A 21231-nucleotide genomic window follows, 5' to 3' on the forward strand; every position below is an offset into this window, starting at 1 on the left:
GGAAACTATAAAGTGTGAAAAACTTTTTATGGCTCAAAACCCAGGGTTTCTTTTGAACGTTACTGTGTTTTCCTGGAGAAAATACTTCTGCTTGTGTTGTCAGGGGCGTTTGTGATCTAGGGCAAGTTATAGGGAGGGTTTCTGGCGTGGTGTTGGGACTAGTGGCGTTCCTCTGGAGTAAATCAAATCAAGGATAATCCATCCCGTCCAGCTGGCCCCGTGGGAACCTCCCGGCCTGCGGCTTCCGTTGCTCTGCGGAGTTACACTGACCCTGAGACACACCTGGGTCACACTGTACAATACACGGCAGACCGTTATTGCTTCCTTCGGCGTTTCCTCTGGAAGGCTGATTACAATGAGCCCCTGGCGTCGTGACAGCAGATGCCGTTTCAGAGAAATTCCATGTTCACTTCGGGGCTTTTCTGGCTTCAGCTTCCGGTGCACAAGGGTGGTAGACGTCACGTCCAAGTGTGGGTGTGACACAAATCTGCCTATCTGGGTTTTCAAAGGAAATAAGTAAAAGTCATTTGAAGACTCTTGGGCCCTCCGAGGCCGACACCCTGGCTTAGAGCAACGCGACACAGAGAGTCCAAGAGAGATGTGCTCTAGAGTGGACTCGGGCATCCTCGAGCATTTCTGGGAAGGAGGCCTATGGGGCCATGTGTGGTGAGCACGCAGCCATGGACACAGGGGTGCGTGGAGCAGGGGTGCCCTGAGTCCCGCTGCCCTGCACCCGTGGGAGGCGCCGTATTTGAAGCAGGGCTGCAAACCCCAAGCTGAAAGACTTGTAGACTTTCCACAGTGGTCCCCAGGGAGGTGGGACACCCCAGCTTTTGATGGCAGGACAGCACCAGGGTAGCGCCCTGCACTCTGACCCACTCTGCATGCCTGCTCCTAGGCCCTGACGCCTGCTTGTCCCTGTTTTCTCAGAGTCCTCCTGGACGGCTCTGAGTTGGGCTGTGATGATGAGAAGGCTGGTGCTCCTCTCAGCTGTGACTCCCAGGGCAGAGGGCGCCCTGCACCCCATGTGTGGGGTGTGTATTTTGGCTCTTTCAGGGTGAGTCCTGCTACCAGAGATGAACTTGCACACACTGACGCCGTCCTGCTGGGCCCTGCCTGTGCTCATTCAGGCACTCTGCCTCCAGGACACACATGTTTAAGAAAAGAAAGGTACCTGTGAACAGAGAGGAAGCTCCCTCACTTCCTTAGACCTCCCCGTCTTTGGGAGGTGCGCATCCTGTGAGCACACAGTACATGCTGGGAGCTGTGCTGTGCACGACTTCTCTCTACAGGACGCGTCTTGAGGCTGTTCCATCCACACGCCACAAAGAGAGGATGAGGTCTGAGAGTTAGATACTGTGTCTTCACAATGATCAGGCTAAAATGTTGCAAACTGTGTGGAATTTATTAAACTTACACAGCAATTTACAAGGCAAATCTCTAGTGGCATTGGTCCATTTGACTGATTTTTATTGAAGCATAGTTGATGTGCAGTAATATGATATGTTACAGGTATACAATATAGTGATTCACAGTTTATTGGCTGTCTTCCCCATGTTGTACAGTATATCCTTGTAGCTTATTTTATCCCTTCAGGGGATCTTCTCAACCCAAGGATCGAACCCACACCCCCTTCATTGGCAGGTGGGTTCTTTACCACTGAGCCACCGGGGAGCCCTGTTTTGGCATGATATCTAACATCTATTAAATATTAATACATAATGAGTGTCAGCTTTTAAATTTCCCTGAAGATGTCCACAGCTCTCTTACTATGGTGTGTGTGATTTTGTACCAAGAAGGACAACGTTTGCCATTGAGTTTCCAAATAGGGACAATGGGTGGATAGCTGGATGGACTTCTACTGGCCACTTAGTATTTGGAGCTCCTGCACCTCACGGGTGGAGTGAGATAGCTCAGGGTTCCAGGGGTTCATTGTCTCTCAGTATTAAACTGCCTTAAACATAAAATCTCACACTTGTCCATAGTCAAATCTATCTCCCTCTTTTTCACCAACTCAAAAAGCCAACCAAACTTCCCATCTCTTCCTGTCTCAAAAGGAAAGCCCAGGGTAGCTTAGTGTTCTTTGCATGATGGAAATGTCACAGCGCACATCCTCCTGCAAAGTGCTAACTGCAGCTCAAAGTCTTGCATTTCCGGCGGTGGTCTTGAGGGAACACTACTGCCTGATGATCCATCCTGTATCACAGATCGAGCCCTGGCTGCCTACCTCCAAACCAGTTCACTATCTGTGGAACGGTTGCTCTAAACCAACCATTCACATTGGCTGCTTTTCAGCAAAACGTAACCAACAGTTTGCTGGTCCAATTAAAACAAAACAACACACACACACAAAAACAAAGAAGTGAAAACCAAAATATCACCCTTGTTTTTCTAAACTGCAGTCTAGACTTTTGAAGGTCTGAGTAAATTTATGTTCAGTTTTGTACCCCTCAAAGAGAAGATAATCAGGCACAGTTTAGTATTATTGAAGTTTTACTATCATGTTTCTCTTAATAATTAATGTATAAAGTACTCAAGAATTCAACTTGCTCACAAAAAATTGTGACTCTTGATTTATAGTTTGAGGTATAATCATGGAACCTTCTTATGAATGAGGTCATACTGCCAATTAAAAAAAGGTAGCTAACCACTTGCTAATTTTAGCCTTGAGTTTCTTTAAATTACTAATGTGATGGGAAAAATCTGACCAAACAAGTCACAAAAGAGAAAATCAAAAGACTGATAAACATTTCTAAATACAGTTAATATTCAAAGAATGCAGATAAAAATGGATTTACTTTTTAATCTATCAAATTAATCAGTTCAATTCAGTTTAGTCACTCAGTCATGTCTGACTCTTTGCGACCCCATGGACTGTGGCATGCCAGGCTTCCCATCCATCACCAACTCCCAGAGTTTACCCAAACCCATGTCCATCGAGCTGGTGATGCCATCCAACCATCTCATCCTCTGTTGTCCCCTTCTCCTCCTGCCCTCAATCTTTCCCAGCATCAGGGTCTTTTCAAATGAGTCAGTTCTCCACATCATGTGGCCAAAGTATTGGAGTTTCAGCTTCAACATCAGTCCTTCCAATGAACACCCAGGACTGATCTCCTTGCAGTCCAAGGGACTCTCAAGAGTCTTCTCCAACACCACAGTTCAAAAGCATCCATTCTTTGGTGCTCAGCTTTGTTTATAGTTCAACTCTCACATCCATACATGACTACTGGAAAAGCCATAGCCTTGACGAGATGGACCTTTGTTGACAAAGTAATGTCTCTGCTTTTTAAATATGGTGTCTAGGTTGGTCATAAATTTCCTTCCAAGGAGTAAGTGTCTTTTAATTTCATGGCTGCAATTTGACAGAAAAGTCACTTTTGCTTCAATTCCACATTTGGCTTTCCCTGTGTCCTGAAAGGCTTTGTTATATTTTGTCCAAGATGATAAAGCTAAAGTAACTAAGATTTTTGAGGCTGAGGAAGCTCAGGTGACTTGGGTATGGGAATTCTCTCTGGTGAGTGGTGTGATTGGAGTACTTAGCACTTTTCTTTGTTTTCTACCCTGTTGAAGATTTTGTGGTTTGACATTGACTCAGACATAGGATTGATGCTTTTGAATTGTTGTGCTGGAGAAACCTCTTAAGAGTCCCTTGGACTGCAAGGAGATCCAACCAGTCAATCCTAAAGGAGATCAGCCCTGAATATTCATTGGGAGGACTGATGCTGAAGTTGAAGCTCCAATACTTTGGCCACCTGATGCGAAGAGCTGACTCATTGGAAAAGACCCTGATGCTGGGAGAGATTGAAGGCAGGAGGAGAAAGGGGCCAACAGAGGATGAGATGGTGGGATGGCATCACTGACTCAATGGACAGGAACTTCAGCAAACTCCAGGAGACAGTGGAGGACAGAGGAGGCTTGCAGGCTGCAATCTATGGGGTCTCAAAGAGATGGACATGACTTACCAAATAACAACCAGTGACAACAGACAGGGCAAACTGGGTTAGTACTGACACATCCCTTTGGGGTTAGTATTGTTCCCGGGGACCTCCCTCCCTTTCTCTTTTATGATCACTGCCCTTTTCCCAAGCCTTCATGAATCCCAGCTCCACATTTACGCTGGGCATTGAACAGGACATTTTGGACCAGGGAAAGGTACCATGCTTTTAGAAAAAATTGGGGGCTTTAATCCTCAATGTTTTGCATTGGCTCTGGCTAAGTTATATAATTACTCTGATTTTTCTCTATTTATGAGATATTTACCTAAGAATATTGGGAGGAATAAATGTATGAAACAGTTTTGTAAATAGCATAATACTAAATACATGGGTTATTATCAGCATCATGATCACCTTCTTCATTTGGGGGATAGAATTGCTATGTGTTTTGCCAAATGCCACTAAAAAATAAGATATTTAGAAACTTCTTGGTTTTCTGAGGGTTAGCGAGTTGGTTTTTAAGTTCCAACTCTCATTTTTTCCCTTGAACAAATGACCACAAATGTCTAATAGGTACCTTCTCTTAAACTGAATAACCATTTGATGCATATCTTTGGTTTTTCATCTCTCACCAGAATATTGAAATAAATTGTGGGATATATTTTTCCCTAGAAATAGGATACCTCTTTTTAAAAAAAAATTGTTGAGTGAAATCTTAATAAGAGGGAAAGATTGGACTGGGTTCAAAATGTCAAGATTCTGTAGTACTAGATATTTGAAAAATCCATGGGAATAAGGACAGACAAGGTCAACTAGTCAAGCAGTTGATTTTAAAAAATGGTGTTTATCTAATTGACATTATCATCTCAAACACACATTTAGCTATATAAACTGTTAGCTTGAATCTGTGTTTTGAGACTGTACAAACACTTACAGAGAAACATCTGATTTTAAAAAATGGTTTGCACACCCACCAGGATGAACATCTGTTTTCCATTGACTGCTCTCTGCTTTTGGCTTAGAATGCTGTAACATTGACTTTTTAAAAAGAGGTGTGATATTACAATCACTTACAAGTATTACAGGAATATCTTTGCAAAAGAAAATAAACTCACTCAAAAAGCAAAGAATGTGGCAGTTTAATTAAACAGTAGGTGGCATTCATGTGGTTTAAATCATCAGGTGGGTGTTTTTTCCTGGGATAGTTATTTTCTCCTCAAGCTTAAATGGTAACTTTCATTTTATTTACCAGCTTCCCCAGATTGTATTTAAATAGTTAACTACAAGAACACAAATATTTCAGATAATTTTTAAGAATCTTTAAAACAACCAACATGGAGGAAATTGTTTTATAGTGATTTCACTAGACCTTTATTATCCTGTATTGTTTCTTAGGACTCTCTGCCACAGAGCTCTCCCCTTAGACTTTTGCAAGGTTTCCTCTCTCCTACAGCGACTCCCAACTGGGACCACCCACTGGATAACACCCAGGCCATTTCAATCAGACCCTCTGGGGCGGGGGACACACTGAGCCTCTTCTGAGACTCATGCTCAGGGTCTCTCTTTAGAGCAAATGAATCACTGGGAAGAACTTAACGTCTTCAAAAATCATCTCAAACAATCGCTTTTTCCCTCTGGATACACCAGAAAACGAAGTATAAAAAACAAGATCTGCCGAGAGCATTAGAGCTTTCCCTGTTTTTCTTTTTTCTCTCCTGCGTCAGAAGGAAATGATTCCTTTCCCCTTTTTCCATCTGATAAGAGCAGAGAAACAGCTCTTTCCCTTTGAATCTGAGCAACAATAGTAAGTATTAGCACTTAGGGACTGAACTCTCACCTCTTCTTTCATCTTTCAGAATGTCTCATCAATGGCTGCAAGGGAGATACGTGTGTCTCTTCAGTTTTGTTGTGCATCAAGCCCTGGTGCACTTGGTCTAGTAGACAGCAGGTGCTCAAGAAGAAATAGCAGGTTCAGGGAAGAAGCTTCTGGGCACTCTGAGGGCCCCTCACTCTCCAAGTCCTCACCACAGTGTCTCTTGCTCCTCTAGAATAGGGGCTGCTAAGCTTGCTATTAATACATATGTTTACATAACAATTATTTTAGCTTAAGAAGCTGATTTTGTGAGCTTTTGCATGTGCACCTGTGTGCACACACACACAGCCCACTTGGTTTTCACAATAATCCCAGGCACATTTACCAGAGGTAAGGTTAGCCTTTCAGTTTCATGAGTGGGGGAACTGGTGCAGAAAGGCTGAGTGAGTGCCCCAGCTCTCGGACACCAGCTCGAGGTGCATGTAGGTGGGCATCTGTCCTCCCCTACCCACCACACCTATGACTCCCCGCAGGGTGAGGGCCTGTGGTCAGATCTGCAGCTGGCCCAAGGGTGGCAGAATCAGAACTCTAAAATATCTCAGCAGCTTGGAATGACAGCCAAGAAAACCCCAAATGTGGAATTTAATGGGGAAGAAGATAAGGTCTTCAGTTTAAATTATGAAACCAAATTCAGACGTGCAGCTCTGGGGGGTGGGGGCGGGGGGGCCTAGCCTGTTCACGTGAACTAAATGTACGGCTATGAGATAAGCACGAGACGGACGGAAACACTTAGTGCAAAGTTGGGTGGCTTTCATAGCACTATGGGAGGAGAGGTCTTTCCCAGAGCTAAGAAGAATACCATGTTCTTCTCTGAGCTGGAGGGAAGCCATCAGAATGGCACACTCTGCTTGAGCCACCATATTTGAGAGGACAGTGACCAGACTGGTGCTTGTTCAAAGAAGGCTGAGCACTGTCACCCTGCCTCAGCTGGCACCCTCAAATCCCAGGTCCTCCTGGACCACCCCTCCTACCCCAGCACCTATGGAAGGTTTAATGGCCTTAAGAACAGCTGTGAGTTCACAGGGGCTGAATGCTGCCTGTTACTTCTGGCTCTAAGCTCTTGCCTCTTTGGAATCGAATCCTAGGGTCCCACCGTGCTCTTCTTAGACTTTCTGCAGAACCCGTGAACTTGGCTTCTGGTTCTGATTTCCGCAGAGTCCCACTTGTAAGAGGCTCTTCAGTGCTAAGAGATGTTACTGATAGTTTGGGGAGACAAGGAGGGTTGATGGAGCAAGAGCAGTAGGAATTTTAAACTGAAAACCAGACATCCCCTTCTTAGGACGCTTTACTTGCTGGCCTGCCTCTGGGAACTCCTCCGTCTGCTGATGTGCTCTCAGGCTCCCTGCTCTGGGCTCCCGGCACTTTCCCTCCTCTCCTGTGGGACTCCACATGTTTCTCCCATCACGGCACATGGCGGCCCACTGTCCTCCAGCCTGGCTCCCCAGCTCAGCCTGCCAACCTGTGCACATTCGAAACTGTTCCCACGCGCTCTCGGCAGTTCTAAAGCATCCTTCCCCCAACCCCTCCAACTCTCCCAGGCAGGAGCCATTCTCTCTAGAATGGACTTGGACATTGAAGCAGCATTTTATTCCTCTGCTAAACCAGGAAAATGAAGGGTTTGAAAATGGCTGCTTCCTAATTCATACTTTTAACTTATTTCAAGCAATTAGCTCATTTCAAATTGCAGTGTATGGGAGCATTCCCCTTTCCCCATTGTAATTCCCCCTTCCCCATTGTGACCACGTATGAATAGAAACTGTTCTTCATTTTGAAGATGGAAAATGTATCTTAAGTAAACTCAGTTGTTCTGTCATTATAAATGAATACTGGGGGTTACAACAATGCAATCAAAGAACAGTGCAAAGGCGTACTAATGGGATGGAGCTGGGGCAGCTGAGAGAACAGGATTCACAAAGGGCTTTGGATGGATTGGAGAGGAAGGTGGCCATGAGCCTGATACAGTTTGCTTCCTCTGAGCTGGAGGAAGCAGAAGAGAGAGAAACTTGACAACCTTGAACTCAATTAAAAGAAAGTAAAGAAGATAGTCATTTACGGCTAGGTGCTCAGGCTTTAGACTCTAGGAAAGGAATCTGAGTTTGGAAACCAGAGAGGGTGAAAAGGAAAAGAAACAACTCCTGGGGGAGACAGTCAGAGCTGCGGGTTGTTTCTGGAAACCACCGCTTGCTTCCGTTTCACAGCCTAACTGTCCGAGGCCTGGACAGCCCCATCTGAAACAGCAGACCTGCATTTGTCCTGATGACACTGGCCTCTGCTGGGCTGGATGGTGGTGGTCCAAAGGCACCTGTGGTGTGTTTGTGCCCTAAGAGTCCTGGAGATGTGAAGTCGCCCTGGCCCCCCAGCATGGGGAAGCCTGAGCAGCACTGATGTGTCAGTTGAGAACTCAAGTCCTTGTAGCATCAGCCGTGATGCACATGTGCAGACTTGGGGTCTGTCCCAAGGCTGGAAAGGTTGGAGGGCGCCTTGGTGTGGTGTGTGTATGGCCGGGTGGAAGGACGCCCTTCAAACCAGGGCTCACGCTCTAAGGACGGGTGTCGTAGGTGTGATGGACAAGGACTCCGAAAACCACGCGTTATCTCTAGTGTAGGACTCTGATTTTGTTGTTGGAAATGCTCATCTGAACAAAGGCAGAAAAGCAAAACTAGAGGAAAAAAGTAAAAGTTGGAACAGCAGATACATTGATGAAGCTTAATTTCTGCTAATTCACTGGAAAAGACAGACTCATAGCAAAAACCTCTGATGCTGGGAAAGATTGAGGCCAGGAGGAGAAGGGGGTGACAGAAGATGAGATGGTTGGATGGCATCACCAACTCCGATAGACAAGAGTTTGAGCAAACTCCAGGAGATATCAAAGGACAGGGAAGTCTGGTGTGCTGCAGTCCGTGGGGTCACAAAGAGTAGGAGACAACTTAGCGACTGAACAACAACAACAAATCCCTGCTGAATTAAGAACTGCACCCTAAGTAACAATGAGTCTGCATAGCTGCATAAATGCTGCTGTGCATTTGTACCACATTTTCCACTGTTTTCAGTATAAATGTCATTGAAATGAACACACTCATTAAGGGGGAGACTGTGTCATGGGCTTTGCCCCCAGGGAGTTGGGACACAGAGACAACTACAGACTACACCAGGAGTCAACAGTTTCCACAACAAGGACAGTCCTTTCACAAAAATGCAACAGGGGAGGAGGGTTGGGTGGGGAGAGGAGCAGGGCCAAAGAAAAACTCCAGCTCCGTGCTGTGGAGTCCAGATTATTCTGGTGCCAAAGGCCTTCAAAAACGAAGGCCAATGAAAAAAACAAAGATCATGGCATCTGGTCCCATCACTTCATGGCAAATAGATGGGAAAACAATGGAAACAGTGACAGACTTTATTTCCTTGTACTCCAAAATCACTGTGGACAGTGACTGCATCCACGAAATTAAAAGACACTAGCTCCATGGAAGAAAAGCTATGACAAACCTTAGCATATTAAAAAGCAGAGACATTACTTTGCCAACAAAGGTCCACATAGTTAAAGCTATGGTTTTTTTCAGTAGTCATGTATGGATGTGAGAGTCGGACAATAAAAAAGGCTGAGTGGTGAAGAATTGATGCCTTTGAGCTATTGTGTTGGAGAAGACTCTTGAGAGTCCCTTGACTGTAAGGAGATCAAACCAGTCAATCCTAAAGGAAATCAATCCTGAATATTCATTGGAGGGACTGATGCTGAAACTCCAATACTCTGGACACCTTATGCAATGAGCTGACTCGTGGGAAAAGACCCTGATGCTGGAAAGATTGAGAGCAGGAGGAGAATATGGGAGCAACAGAGGACAAGATGGTGGGATGGCATCACTGATGCAATGGCCAGGAGCAAACTCTGGGAAATGGTGAGGGACAGGGAAACCTGGCATGCTGCACTTCCTGGGGTCACAAAGAGTCGGACAAGATTGAGCGACCGAACCACAACAGCCTTCATGCCCCTGCAGGAAGCTCCTCCCACCAGCAGGAAGCTCCTCCCACCAGCAGGAAGCTCCTCCCACCACGACCAGCCCCTCCCCCATGGAAGCTCAGAGAAGTGAGGACACAGGCCCACGCGCTGTTCCCTGTGCCGCTGAGCCAGGGAGGGACTTCTTCCCTTCAATACTAAGGAGTCATTAAAAGGTAAAAGAATCAGAGAAGGGAGAATGTGAAGAAAACGCAAACACACCTGCTCTTCTTTGGAAAATGCACAAACCCAGGGAGGCCTGGAACGCGTTCTAACTTGTCCGTGTGTCTTTAGCCCCAGCTCAGAGCTCGGTCACCACTGGGCAGGGTCGCTCCCTCCTGAAGCCCGTTCAGGGCGGAAGGTCACTGGTCAGGCCGTGCCCCGCACAGGAAGTGGGGCGGGGCGTGGGGAGAGCAGAACCCCTGCGCTGAGAGCGGCAGCCTCTGTGAACTCTGAGGCGCGCCTGCCGCTCATCCCCAGCCCCGCCGGCACGTGCACGGCTGCTGAGGCCCCGGCCTGGACAGCCCCTTCGGGCGCTGACTGTGGGAGGCCTGTGGGCCTGCCGGAGCGTCTGCGAAGCAGGAACGCCTCAGGCACCAGTTCTCGCCCTGGAAGGGCCTGGTTGTGACGGCGTCACGAGAAGTGCGCTTCTTCAGGGTTAGGGTCCCTGCGGTGCAGGATGGTTTCCTCCACACAGGATGGCGACCCTGAGTACATGCAGTCTGTTTAGTTGGAAAGAATAGGCAGGAGCTCGGGAAGGACGCCCAAGGTGGTTTTGAGCCCGAGGGCCCGTGTCCCGTCAGTTAGCTCTCCATGGAGGCCGTGAAAGAGTTTCCCTGACCCCTTAGACTGCGACAGTGGAACCTAGACTGTCTCATTTCCTAGCTGACACGTGGGGACAAGTTCCTTACTTCTCTGAGCCTCGATTTCCCTCATTTGTAACGTGGGACAGCACAGCTGTTGTGAAAGTTAAATGTGACAAATGAGGTCAGTAGAATTCGTCTCCGCTTCAGTAGGGCCTTAGCAGGCTTAAGACATAAACCCCAAATGTCAATTCTGGAAGCTCTTAATAGCTTCGGCGCACATTATACATTTATCTAGATCTTCGGGAAAGGTCTGTTTCTTATAGCCCTAAGATGAGAATTTTTCGGTGAGAGTGGAGGTGGCTTACATTAGAAGATTTTTCCCTAAAGGACTGGGATTATTCCAAAAATAGCCCTGGTGTAACTTGAAATTCAATGGAAACTAAGAGTTGTTTTATGTTCACCTTCATGTGACAGCCTCTGTTCTGCAGATGAGAACAAGCTGTGACAGGACAGTGCAGGTAGGACTTACACACGGGCCATTTCAAAGACTGTCTAGAGCTAAAATTAAGTTCATAATTTTAAAATGTATTTGACCTGAACTGTGAATGTCATGACTTTTTTTCTTTGTGAAACCTTCAGGTTCTCTTTGTAGACTCACCTTTTCATTTTAAAGGCAAGGGTTTTAAAACATTTGACTGTATTTGAGGTAGGAAAGAGGGAGTGGATTGTCAACTGACTCAGAAAAATTGGTTCTGTACTTCTAATCAGGAGGCATATTTCACAATTGTGTACATTATCCACAATCATTCTCATTTTGCTTCAACTTACATATTTCTTTATCTTAATACTGTACTTAAGTAAATATTTCACTAAGTATTTACTTATAAAGCCTATATATTAGAGCAATTCAAACAAAAAATGCAGCTAGCTTTGATATTGCCACTCTCATGTGTTAAAACATGGAAGGGATCCAAGAATATAAAATATCTCGCAGAAAGTATCGTGAACAGTTAATCTTACTTTAAGGGGATTTCTGACAATAGAAACAGGTTATGCATGAATGTGGCAATAAGCATAAATTATGCTGAACTGGTTTCTAAAGAAAACAGAGTTTTCCCCCGTGTGAACTGTCACCCATTTTTGAAGCTTTGAAATAAGTAGATAACATTTTCTCTCTCATTTTCATCTGCCTTTGTAGTTTGACTCTGAGCCAGGAATTGAAGCAGATGTACTGGGCTCTTGCGAAAAAGCTTGTTCCCACAAGATTGCCAGACAAATTCTGCAGACTCAAGATGTTTCAAGAGTTTGGGTAATCATCACAATTTTTGGACTCCTATCTGAGGTGAGTAGAAATGCCAAACCTTGAGGGTCTCAGTATTTGTGTCAGTATGATTCAGTTGGAGGTATTTATGTTCTTGGCTGGTTGACAGAAGATAATTATGAGGTTTCTTAATTGGAAATATAGAGCAATACATGTTGGTTTATAGAGCATTCCAGCAAAACAATTTGCTCCATATCCAGATGAGCATAAAGCAAATTAACACATTCCCAGAACTGCTAAGTGAAAATTAAATGTAGAAGAATTGTTTCAGTGTTTGAAAACATTTTATCAATTGATGGAGTCAAACATTTGTTGTCACAGCAAACGTGTTAAGGGCTGTAGGTGAGGGCTGCTTTCTCTGGTCTCAAATGCTCCTTCTGTTCTGCCTTCTCACCTAAACAGCACAAAAAATTCCCAGAGGCATCTCATTTTAAGAAATGTCTGCAGTAAGGACAGTTTGTAGATGAGAGCCTCTAGGAAATGTTTGTCAACACTAAGCATTTTAGGAGCTAATACAGGGAGGTGATAATGGGAGAGGGAATCAGATGGGAAGTTTCCACCTTAAATGCCAAGAGTGCTTGCCACAAGGTTTCCTGCAACCTGGCCCGGGTGGGGTGAGGTGAGGGGGTGGGAAGAAAAGTCTCTGTAGCCAGTGGTTTCCTTTTGTTTTGCTGAAAGGACAAAGGGCATTCATTTGGGTTAAAGGATAAACTGAAGTCAGGGGTGTTCCGTGAGAGAAGCAGGAGAGTAAGCGCATTGGGGAAATTTAATGATTGAACGTAATATTCCAAGAAAGAGGAGCAGAAAACCTCTCCCCTTAAGACTCAGGGTAATTCTACCTGACTCTCCTTTTATGAAGGCGTGTCAGGAGGGACTCACAAACAACCTGGATGAAGGGAAGTCTTTAACTGACCCTGAGGTGCTTGGAGTCCTTTTTGTTGTCATCTAGTCACTCAGTCTTGTCTGACTCTTTGCTATCCCATGGACTGCGGCACGCCAGACTTCCCTGTCTCCTCTGTCTCCTGAAGTTTGCTCAAACTCATGTCCATTGAGTCAGTGATGCCATCCAACCATTTCATCCTCTGTCGTCCCCTACTCCTCCTGCCTTCATCAGGGTCTTTTCCAATGAGTCAGCTCTTTTGTATCAGGTGGCCAAAGTATTGGAGCTTCAGCTTCAGCATCAGTCCTTCTAGTGAATATTCAGGTTGATTTCCTTTAGGATTGACTGGTTTGATCTCCTTGCTGTCCAAGGGACTCTCAAGAGCCTTTTCAAGCACCACGGTTCAAAAGCATCAATTCTTTGGCACTTAACCTTCTTTATGGTCCAGCTCTCACATCTGTGCATGACTACTGGAAAACCATAGCTTTGACTATACGGACCTTTGTCAGTAAAGTGATGTCTCTGCTTTTTAATACCCTGTCTAGGTTGGTCAAAGCTCTTCTTCCAAGGAGCAAGTCTTTCAAGTCTTGTAAATTGCACACATGCTGCTCATGGGATTATTTATGGGGTGATGCACTGGTTGTGTTTTTCTATAGAAAGAACATGAGCCTGGACTGTGGGCTGAGTCCACTGCCTTTGCTCTGTCACCTCCTTAACTCACATTCTCTGAGACCAGTTTTTGGACATTTGTCTTTCATCTGTAGTCTCCCAGTTTGCAGGCAGATTCTTTATTATCTGAGCCACCAGGGAAGCCCTCATGTGCTTACCATGTTTTTAAGAATAGTGGCTAAAACAACAAGGTCCTATTGTAGAACACAGGGAACTATATTTAATATCCTGGGATAAACCACAGTGGAAAGGAATATAAAAAAGAATGTATATGTGTATAGCTGAATCGCTTTGCTATTTAGCAGAAATTAACCAACATTGTAAATCAACTATACTTCAGTTAAAGAAAAGGATAATGGCTGAAAGTATTCAATGACTATTTTGCAGATTTTGATACAGATCATAAGGGAAGATTATTTGTCAGGTAGTTGCAGGGTGACTATAATCCCTTTGTTTGCCTAACCTTGCTGAGTTTCTCCAGTGGGGATGAGCAGCACTTGGATGTCCCACCCGGTTGTCCCTCACTTTCCTGCCTCCAGTGTTGGGGTGTTTACACTATGTGCCACAAACATCTTCTCTCCGTTGTGATGACACCCTGCAGTGTGATATATGCACACACTCCAACATCCCCCCCCACCCCCACCCCCACCTCCTGAGAACCCTTGGCCTATGATAGGAAGTTTAGTTTCCTGACTCTCAATTATTCCAGAAAGTAAGTAGCAGCTCAGATAGTAGGAGGAGAACCCAGTGAAGACTCAAGAAATCTAGACTGTGGGGAATACGTGTAAATCTATGGCTGATTCATATCAATGTATGACAAAAAATAAATAAATAAATAAAAATTAAAAAAAAAAAAAGAAATCTAGACTGAAGTGTTAATACTGAATTTTTTGGAAAAAGTCATTAAATTCTTTGAACCTTAGTTTATCCATCTGTTAAATGGTAATAGACTTTCCTAGGTAAGAAATCCTTATGAAAAATCAAGAGCTCTTATGTACATTAAAATACTTAAAAAAATATTTAAAAATCTCCATAGGGAAATAGTATTATGAATATTTCTCAGCAGTCTTTATTTTAAGGTAATGAAATAGATGACAATTAGCAGGAAAAAAACTATTATGTTTTAGACACTGTTCTAGGGGCTCTAGAGGGTTAAAAGGAGCATAAAGCATGGATCATATACTCCAGTGTTAGTCACTCAGTCTTGTCTGACTCTTTGTGACCCCATGGAATGTAGCCTACCAGGCTCCTCTGTCCATGGAATTTCCCAGGCAAGAATACTGGAGTAGGTAGCCATTCCCTTCTCCAGGGGCTCTTCCCAACCCAAGGATCAAACCCAGCTCTCCTGCATTGCAGGCAGATTCTTTACCATCTGAGCCACCAGGAATGGAATATACTCTAGAGGGAAAAATAAATGTGTATGATCTAAAAATGACAACACAGGGATAGTAAATGATTAGCACCAGACATGTGATGTTAGCAACACATACTAGAGACATTTAGAAGAGAAAACGTGTTCAATGAAAATAGGAAAACCTAAAAACTATGAAGGAACCACCTCTCTTGTTACATTGTTTGAGAGACACAGTTGTCTTTTATCATAATACAAATAGAACAGTGTCGGTCTTCTCCATGTGAATTTTTTATAGATTGCAGATCTTGGGAATATAAGTGATTAACACTGCCCTTTATGGGAAGCATTAAGCGGGTGACCACTTACAAGAGGAGGACAGAGGAGGGCTGAGAGGACCCCAGGCTGCAGTTCCAGTGTCCTCTGACCCCTGCTGCCCCTCTCTGGTTCTGGTCCTCTCCTGCTGCCTTTGGTCCCTGGGTCCTGCACCAGGGGGCCGGGCACCCTCGGATGTGGTCTGACCTCAGCCAGAAGCCCTGGAGACCCACCCTCAGGGTTTGCCTCAGACTGAAAGTCTGGTGAGTGTGTAGGCCAGAAAAAGGTTTCTACCCTTGTTTGTTTTAAGATGGTCATAGACCCTCAGTCCTGAAGAGACGCCCACATTCAGATAGCCTGATGAACCATGCAATATATTACATAAGACTATTTGTTGTTGTTGTTCCGTCACCCAGTTGTGTCCAACTCTGCGATCCCATGGACTGCAGCACACCAAGCCTCCTTGTCCCTCACCATCTCCCGGAGTTTGCCCAAGTTCATGTCCATTGCACTGGTGATGCTATCCAGTCATCTCATCCTCTTATACCCTCTTCTCCTTCTGCCCTCAATCTTTCCCAGCATCAGGGTCTTTTCCAATGAGTTGGCTGTTCAAATCAGGTGATCAAAATATTGGAGCTTCAGTTTCAGCATCAGTCCTTCCAATGAGTATTCAGGGTTGATTTCCTTTAGGATTGACTGGTTTGATCTTCTTGCTGTCCAAGGGACTCTCAAGGGTCTTCCCCAGCACTACAGTTCAAAGGCATCAATTCTTTGGCATTCTGCCTTCTTTACCATCAAGATCTCACAACTGTACATGACCACTGGAAAGACCATAGCCTTGAGTATATGGACCTTTGTCAGCAAAGTGATGTCCTTACCTCTCATCACACTGTCTAGGTTTGGCATCGCTTTGCTGCCAGGAAGCAATCTTCTGATTTCATGGCTACAGTCACCATCCACAGTGATCTTAGAGCCCAAGAAGAGGAAATCTGTCACTGCTTTCACATTTTCCCCTTCTACTTGCCATGAAGTGATGGGGCCCGATGCCATGATCTTAGTTTTTTTAATATTTAATTTTAAGCCAGCCTTTTGACTCTCCTCCTTCACCCCCATAGAGAGGCTCTTTAGGTCCTCTTTGCTTTCTGCCATTAGAGTGGTATCATCCACATATCTGAGGTTGTTGATGTTTCTCCTGGCAACCTTGATTCCAGCTTGTAACTCATCCAGCCCAGCATTTCTCATGATGTGCTCAGTGTATAAGTTAAATAAACAGGATGACAGCAGACATCCCTGTCAAACTCCTTTCTCAATCCTGAACCAGTCAGTTGTTCCATACAGAGTCCTAACTGTTGCTTCTTGACTCACATACAGGTTTCTCAGGAGACAGGTAAGACAATCTGGTATTCCTATCTGTTTAAGAGCTTTCCACAGTTTGTTGTGATCCATACAATCAAAGGCTTTAGTGTAGTCGATGAAACAGAGGTAGATGTTTTTCTGAAATTCCCTTGCTTTCTCTATGGTCCAGCAAATGTTGGATATTTAATCTCTGGTTCCTCTGCCTTTTCTAAACCCAGACTGGACATCTGGACGTTCTTGGTTTGCATAATGCTGAAGCCTAGCATGCAAGACTTTAAGCATGACCTTACTAGAATGGGAGATGAGTGCAATAGTCTGATGGAGAGCACATTCTTTGGTACTACCCTTCTTGGGAATTGGGATAAGGATTGACCTTTTCTAGTCCTGTGACCACTGCTGGGTCTTCCAGATTTGTGGACATATTGAGTGCAGCACTTCAACAGCATAATTTTTTAGGGTTTTAAACAGCTCTGCTGGAATTCCATTGCATCCACTAGCTTTACTGACAGCAGTGCTTCCTAAAGCCCACTTGACTTCACACGCCAGAATGTCTGGCTCTGGGTGAGTGACTATGCTGTCGTGTTTATCTGGGTCATTAAGATATTTTTTGTACAGTTATTGCATGTATTCTTTCCATCTCTTCTTGATCTTCTTGATCTTGATACTTCTACTAGGTCTCTACTGTTTCTGTCCTCTGTTGTGCCCATCTTTGGGTGAAATGCTCCCTTGATATTTTCAACTTTCCTGAAGAGATCTCTAGTTGTCTTCCTTCTGTGTTTCCCTCTGTTTCTCTTCATTGTTGAGTGAAGACAGCCATCTTGTCTCTCCTTGTTATTCTCTGAAACTCTGTGTTTAGTTGAGTCAAAGACTATTTGACTGTTCACATATTTATTCATCTGAAATTTCTCATTGTCTGGGGCCAGCATTTATACTCTTCCTTCTGATGTGGCAAAGCCTTCCCCACTGTTGAAAATACCTGTCTTTAGCTGTGACATCAAGCTCCCCGGACTCATCCCCCTCTGACCTCTCCTGGCACTGGCCCCTGGGCCCTGAGCAGGGGGGCTTCCCCTGGGGCTCAGGCACCACACTCTGTTGGTCTGCCCTCCACCCAGGGCCCAGCTGGCATGCACTGGACACCCTTCCCAGCTCCCACCTCCATGTCAGACCAGGGAAGACCTTTCAGGAGAATGCTGTCTCTGGAGCTCAAAGTCAAGGTAGACATCTGATGGCCTTTTCGAGAGACCTTATTCTTAGTTTCAGTGGCTCACCAGATCATCACACATGTTTTTGAAATGTTCTTTGCATATGGCCTCTCCTTTCTTTCGCTCTAGATTTTTTCTCCCTTCGCTTCTTTCTGGCAACATTTGTAATGACCTTCTAATTGATGTAACAGCCTCAAGTCTCTCCCCAGCAATTAATTCTATTCACTGCTCCCAGGGTTAATGTTTTCTTTTAAAATAATTGAATTAAAAGGTAATAAAAGATTGTTGTAAAAATTAGAACAACAGCAGGATAGAAGGGAAAAAGTGAGCCTCCTCTTATTCCCCGAGTTGCAGGTCTGATGGATATTCTTCCAGACCTCGCTCTAAGACACGTGCACAGAACCATGGTTGCCTCAGGGCTCTGTGCTTCTGTGAAAGGTTGGGTGTTAGCCCGAGCCTTCCTTTGGGTAACTGATTTTGATTCTTTAGAAGCCTTTAGAATTTTCTTTTCATCTTGAGATTTCCTTCAGAGCTCTGTAAGTCTTGTAAGATTTATTCTGCCCCAGGTGCCTGGAGACGCCTGCATTTCTTCAACAAAGACCAATTTTCTTCTATTATTTCTCTTAGTGTTTTCCTTCCCCACATCTTCTGATTTCTCCTTATCCAACTGGATGGACTGTGGCCCCATGACTCTCCCTGGAGTTAATATCCTTTTGTCTGTATTTCTCATCTCTTTTTCTTTGTGATCTACATTCTCAAAACCTGCATCATTTTTCCTTTCTTATGAGATAATTATTCTTCTTTGATTATTTGGACTACCCACTGAAATGTCTCTTTTCATAATTCTATTTCAAATGTCACTATGTCCTATTCTTTTTTCCCCTGAAGGATGCATTTTTATATTTCTAATGATCTATCTCCTTATTGGTAACTAGGAGTACAAAAAAATCTTGAAATTTTTCTTAAGCTACCTTGGCTGCTTCTTGGGATCAGCCCTGTTTGTTCATGTTGATGAGCGAGAAGCAAAGTTGTTTCATGCTATTTAGTTTCTTGCAATACATGGCGATTCTCATGGTGTTAGATCATACAGTGAGTCAAGACCCAGGATGTCTGGTATGAGTAATGCACTGTTACCCAGTAGCAGACAAGACCTGATTTCCTGTGGGCTCTCTGCAGTAAGAGCAGGGCTATGGAGGGGCGGTTCCCATGGAAGACACCCTAGCTCACCCTCAACACGTCAAGGCAGGAAGGAGTTCCCCCAGGGGTGGAGTGCCTTCCTGGTGGACATGCCCTCAGGAGTGCAGCTGGCTCTGTTGGCCGGATGGCCTGCAGCATGTCTATGCAGACAGTGCTGTGTCAGCACTAAGTTGAGGAAGGACTTTCCAGCAGCGTTCTTCATTGTTTGGCGAGTTTTCCGAACGTGTGGCCTGTTCTTTCGGTTCATCTCTAGCCTTCATGTGGGGAGGCTCTTAGGCCACTGGTGGTCGGAAGGTAGGGGATTTACCACCGAGAGTCACACCCTCATGACTCCGCACCTGTGCTCCAGGTCAGCAGGCGGCACTGTGTCATCGCTCTGCTCGAGGGGGAGTGACATCCACACCCGACATTCTCTCCAGAGACCTGGTGTGCATGCATGCTCAGTCGTGTCCAATTCTTTGTTACCCCATGGACTGTAGCCAGGCTAGTCTGTTCATGGGATTCTCCAGGCAAGAATACTGGACTGGATTGTCATGCCCTCCTCCAGGGGATCTTCCCAACCCGGGGATCGAGCTCTAATCTCTTATGTCTCCTGCATCGGCAGATGGGTTCTTTACCTCGGTGCCACCTGGGAAGCCCCCAGAGACCTGGAGGCAACATTTAGTCTAGTAACTGTTCAAACAAAGTAATCATAAGGCCCTTGGTCTAACTATCAATTTTGGATTCATCACCATCAGTTTAAAACTTATATCTAGTTTTTTTAAGCAATGTTACTTGTTATTCTAAAACAGTCTTGTTACCAAATATATTAACAAATAGTAGAAAAAGAAAAGTCATCACACAGTCCCCTAATTATACACATTTATATATATATATATACACATATTTGTACATATAAAATCAATAAATTTCCCTGCTGTAAGGAATCACTAATAATAAAACATCTTATTTTATATTGGTCATGCCTTGAATTAGGAGTATGGATAAGAAAGAAACTATTTAAATACAAATATTATATATAATAATTATTATATAATTATATAATATATATTATATATAACATAATATATATTTTATATTTAAATATAAAGATATAATATTTTATAGTTTATATAAGACTTTCTTCCAGGAAGAGAATTCTCAGTTGGAAATATCTAGATGTCAGATATCCAGAAAAGACCAAAACTGTGATTCAAAGTGATGCATGCAGTCAAATGTCCACAGTTTACAACAGGTAAGACCTGGAAGCAACCTAAGTGCTCATGGGCAGATGAATGGATAAAGATGTGTATGTGTATTCCACATACACAGTGGAATATTACTCAACCACAAAAAAGAATGAAATTATGCCATTTGCAGCAACATGAATGGACCTAGAGGTGACCATATTGAATGAAGTCAGATAGAAAAAGACAAATACCATATGATGATACTTCTACATGGAATCGAGAAAAAGATACAAATGAACTTATTTACAAAAACAGAAATAAACTCATAGACATAGGAAACAAAGTCATGCTACCAAAGGGGTAAAGCAGGGGGAAGGATAAATTGGGAATTTGGGATTAACAGATGCAAATTACCATGTATAAAGTAGATAAACAATGAGGATTTACAATCTAGCATGGGGAGTTATATTCAATATCTTGTAATAATCTATAATGGGAAAGAATCTGAAAAAGACTGGATGTATGTATACATATAATGAATCGCTTTGCTGTACATCTGAAACTAACGCAATACATAGTTGTGTGTTATAACACATAGTTGTAAATTAACTATTCTTCAGTTTTTAAAAAGATGGTGCCAAAACTTCAGAGGAGGAGAATGTGGTCCCTACTATTGGAGGAAAACAAGTCAGTACCCAAGCGAGACGGGAGGCCGAGCAGGGGGTTGGAGAGGCCAGAGCAGGATGGGGAGGGCCCAGGAACGGGCACATCTGGGGAAGTTCCGTGGTGTCATCTCATCCCGAGGTGACCTGCTCTCTTAGCTCACATAGACTGTGGTGTTCTGGTGATCTCGCATCTGTTCACAATACCTTCTGTGAAGATGACCAAGGTCGTGAAGGAAAACATTCTAAATGTGGGACCTGGGGAGATGCTGAATTCCCACATCAGAGTCCCTGGGAGCAGCACAGAAGCCTCAGGTGCAGGGAGTGAGGAGAGAGACTGCAGGCAACCCTAGGGCATGTTCTGGACTTCCACAAGCCCTACAGTTGGCAGAGAGGGAGATAATCATATATAGAGGCAAGGACCCACAATTACAGTTAGCAGTGCTGTCTGTCTCCTGAAAGTCCAGGCTTCCTGGATGACAGACCAAGTCCGGTACCTCAGAC

The 21231-nt window shown here is 44.3% G+C and overlaps 1 protein-coding gene and 1 long non-coding RNA gene across 5 annotated transcripts in view; one reads left to right on the plus strand and one right to left on the minus strand.

Annotated features, from left to right (window-relative positions):
• PALLD (palladin, cytoskeletal associated protein) overlaps window positions 1–21231 on the minus strand; it is a 382410-nt gene that overhangs the window by 310548 nt on the left and 50631 nt on the right. The gene's annotated exons all lie outside the window — the stretch shown is intronic.
• On the plus strand, window positions 9892–20115 carry LOC122452838. Its single transcript, XR_006272865.1, has 3 exons — window positions 9892–9975; window positions 11804–11947; window positions 20026–20115. It is a non-coding gene; the product is annotated as an uncharacterized LOC122452838 (long non-coding RNA).

Source organism: Cervus canadensis, chromosome 14 (genome assembly GCF_019320065.1).
Source record: "Cervus canadensis isolate Bull #8, Minnesota chromosome 14, ASM1932006v1, whole genome shotgun sequence".
In the NCBI taxonomy this organism is placed as follows: domain Eukaryota; kingdom Metazoa; phylum Chordata; class Mammalia; order Artiodactyla; family Cervidae; genus Cervus; species Cervus canadensis.